The following is a 4468-nucleotide window of genomic DNA, read 5'->3' as shown; positions in this document are numbered from 1 at the left end:
GAGGGTGCCCCTGCCAATGGCAGGGGGTGGAACATGATGAGCTTTAAGGTCCCTTCCAACCCAAACCATTGCATGATTCTATGACAGTAGGATACATGCTAAGTTCACCAACTTTATTGTGTAATAGGGTTAAAGAACCAGAAAAACAACCTTAATTCCTGTTTACATTGAACAAGAAACTTGAACAAAATGAAAAAAAAGTACTTAACTGCAAGTCCTGTCTGAGCTTTTGCCCAGATCAGATTTGTACCTGTCCTGGTGCCTTTAGTTTCTTGCTTCTGGCTTAATAAGAATATGTAACACAACAAGGGAGAGCAGGCAAGGACACCCTGATGAATCCTGTATGGAACAACTTTGTCCTTCACTGCAGGGCTGCAACATTTGAGTTCCTAGCAGTCTGGTCTTTGCTTTGTTTGCATGGGTGATGCTGTAGGCACAGCTATTATACTGGTGATAGATACACCCCTTACTCCTTCATAGCAGCTCTGGCAGCTGTAGCCTTGTGTTGCTGATGGCTCACTCCAACCAGAGACAGTCTGCTCACATCCAGCCTTGCTTACTGGTGTTTTTGAGCTTTATAGGCAATGATGGACTGAAGGTTATACTTGGCACAATGCAAAGAACACAAAAATGTGTGGGATGCCACTTTCCTTGTGCTGGCAGGAGCTGCTTCACCCCAGTCATTCCTTTCCTGATCTTACTTGGAAGTTGCTATTCCTTGTCTGTCTCCCCTGGCAGGTTGAGGCTCTGCTTGGCTGTCCCAGGCTCTTGTGCTTGAGACATGAGAGCCTAGAGGAGGAAGAGGCTGAGGGACAGAAACAGCTCTTGAAAGCACAGATGACCCAACAGGAAAGAAGGAAATCAAACTTTGTTTGTAATGAATACTTGAATTGTTTAATCATTTCCTTTATAAGGAAAAATACTTTGGAGTCAATTTTTTTGCTTGAACTGCCTGGCTGTGAATTCTGGGAAGGTCACATGGAATCAAATCTTTCTGCTTTGCTTTTGTGTCTGTTTGCAACCAGCAAAACCAGGCTTTGAACAAAAACTTCTGGATTTTAGGAGTCCTTCCTTTTACCAGTCAAAGCAAGCACATGGACTCGAGGGCTGTTGCTGTTCAGGCACCTCAGTCATTCTTGGGAAACCTGAAATCATGGCAAAATGCTCTTTTACCACCTTAAATGGGCAAATCTGCTAAGATTATCCAGAAGATCTTCAGATGTTGAATTGCACAGAAAAATGGGGAGCAGCTGCAAGAACCAGAACTTCTACACTGAAGACATCCAAAAGTCAGAAGTGCCACAAGTGTTGCTTAATAGGAATAAACTCCAATGCCTTTAAAGTGGGAAGAGTATCAGTTCCTTTGTGTGGCTGCATATCTGGAGGAGAAATATTCACTGCAATTCTTCATACTGCTGCCAATACATCTTTCAGTTTTATGAACCAAATCTCTTTAAACAACTATTGAAGGCTGTTGAGTGGGACACTGGAAGCATCACTGTGGAATTGTGCCATATATTTCAAGCAATGATGTGATAGCTTAAAATATGCACTCTCTTGACAGAGGGAAAGAAAATATTAATCACTCTTAGCAGTTTGGCAAGAATCTAAAAAACAGAAGGAATATGTTTCCCACAAACCAAACTATCCTTTGATAATTCAGCATCATCTTTTGTATCAAGAGAAAACCCACATGTCTAAACAGAGGCAGTGTGTGCTGACAGTGATATAAAGCTTCAGGCTGTTTGAATGCAGAGGATGTTTTGGTTTTGAGAAGAGGATGTGATGCTGCAGTGAGTAAGATGGATTTGTGACAATGCATTTGCTTAAAGTTTACCTTTCAATCATGTTAAATTATGCACTATCTCTGCAAGTCATGGAATGACAAAATGACAACAATCAGAAGAAGCACGGATGAAGTAATCTCTGCAGGAGCCTCAAATTCCACAGTCAAGTTCTGAAATGTTAAGGAAAAAGAATCAAAACAGACTTATTTTCAAATATGTTCTCTCTAAGACCTTTCAGCCTCATGAAAATATCAAAGTTTTTTTTTACCTTTATGCAACATATTTGTCTTTAAGAAAAAATATGGAGGAAGGATCTTATGTTTTCAAGTTTGATTTGGGTAGAGGTTTGTCCCTTTGTCTTGCAAAACTGCAATAGCTCTTAAAAGGTTTGTGGAAGCAACAAATCAACGGCATTGCTGCTGGAAGGAATAATTGCAATGACTTACATGTGTTGGTTCTAAACTGACACACTTTTAAGCTGGTCACTGTTTTCATAACTGCTGAAGCCACATTGAAACACGAAGTTGGTGGAGACACCATCACACACTCCCCACTGTGTCACTTGTTTGATTTCCTTGTGCTACTCTGCAGGGATAGCAAATAATAAATATCCAGCAGGTTTGATTCTGTGCCTGATCAGGCTTTTGCTAAAGACAAGATACTCGTGATTGAATAGAGGATTAATTTTGACATTTTTTTTGTACAGTACTCTCTCCTCCTCAGCCTTCTCTGTGTGCAGTGTAACCCTTCATGATCCCCAGCATCCCTTTGGACAAACTGTCCTTAGGGAATTGTAGGTCTGTAACAAGCTGGGTGCCTTCCAGAGATAGAGTTGAGGATAAATTTAGGTCAGTGCAGTTTGCCTGCTTCTAATTTTGGTGGCACAGCATTCTGCAATTTCTATAAGCCACAAAATGCACGTGTTGCCCCACATTTTAATTTATTGCTACACTCGCTGGCAATTCCTCAGGAGCTGAGATTTGGGGTTTAGACAGTCTGTCTGTGAGGATTGCAAAGTGGTAATCTTCCTTGCTTGCAAGGCAGGAAAAAAAAAATCAAAGAATCAGAGAATCATTAAGGTTGGGAAAACCCACTAAGATTATCAAATCCAACTATTAGTATAACACTGGCAGGCTCTTCTCAGCCATTCCTGGTACTAAGACCATGATCTCAGTAGTAAGATTGGCTTCATGAAGAGATAATCACATCAGCATCTTCAGTACTCCAATAATAATAGTGGAAAGAGCTGTGATAATCTTTTCATTGTAGCTGCATTAGCATTCAGGATGGCAGTAATAGTTTCTTATAGGTATTTGAGTTGTTTCTACCAGTTAAGGAAAGAGAATTTTGCACTGTACACATGAAGAGTCAAAATGCAGCAGGGTAACGCTGCTTTAGAGAGGGGAGCAGAATAAACTCTAAATCCTGTCCTGCTCATAAGCACAAGAGAGACTTGGCACTGAGTTTCAAAGCAGAACCTCCCATCCCCACGCAGTGTCTGTGAAAACATACCCTGGTGAAACTTCGACACGTTCAGTGGAAATGTCTTGATGATCCAAATCATGTGACAAAAGAAGCAGCTGCTGTGTGCAGGTTGGAATTGTTCTGGTGCATTAAATCAGTGCAGACTGTTATGTGCCCTGACGGGGTGACAGGACTGCAGAGATTGTTGCAGCTTCCCCAAAGTCAGGCTCAGAGGGAATTGTTCCAAATCCATGGAACTCATACAAAGTGTATCGATGCAAGTTATAAAACAATCTGAATTCAGTGTAGGAAAAGCTCCCTTGATATTAGTCATGTCACTAGTTATTTGTTATACTAATGTTTATGATGAGTTTACTTAGTAAGTTAGGTTTTTTGTTAGTTGTGGCTTGGTGGATCCATCTCATGGACTTTCAGTTGTTGCAGCACTGACTCAGCCTTTGGCAGTTGCAGCCTCCAGTGCTCTCCATCTATTTGCTTAACTTCAATCCCTGTGTCCTGTTAATCTTCCAACTCAATTCTTGTGCCCTGTCCAGGAATTTGGTGATGAACACTCACCATCCACTCCCGACTCTGGGGAGCTGAGCTGGTGACCAGCTTAGGTGATCCTGTGTAGGTGGAGTTCTGACAGCACACCCAGAAATGCATGTATCCTTTCACAAGTTTGTTTGATGAAAATGTCAGAAGTGATGATGTTCTTTCTGTTGTGGGTATGATTTGTCACGGTGCTCTTGCTCCCGTTATGACTCTTGCCAAAGCCTCTGTGACTCACTGCACAGCTCTGGCAGGGAACAGGTCACTGCCATCTCCCAAGGAGGGCTCCTGCCTGGTCAACCACCACTTTGCACTGTGAAAGGGTAGTGGGGTGTGGAGAGAACCTGCTGTTCACAGTGAGGCTCAATGGGGATGCTCAGGCAAGGAAAAAAAGCACTGTATCCTCCATGGAAGGGACTACAATGGACAGTTTGAAATCAAATGAGCAGAAGGCTTTGGGGAAAGGCTGTATCAAAAGAATAAAGGCATCTGCTGCAGCAGATTATTCACACTTATTCATCACAGCCTTCATTTGTCTATTTTGCATGTGCATTATGAGTGATTGCAATGATAATGGTTGTGGGGGGGTTATACAAGGTACATCAGCCCCTCCACTTGTGCCTTCCCAAACCAATGTCACTTCTGCATGCATCAAGTGGCACTTG

This window comes from Acanthisitta chloris, unplaced genomic scaffold (assembly GCF_000695815.1).
Source record: "Acanthisitta chloris isolate BGI_N310 unplaced genomic scaffold, ASM69581v1 scaffold4982, whole genome shotgun sequence".
NCBI lineage: Eukaryota > Metazoa > Chordata > Aves > Passeriformes > Acanthisittidae > Acanthisitta > Acanthisitta chloris.
Note: the sequence above shows the minus strand (reverse complement) of the source record.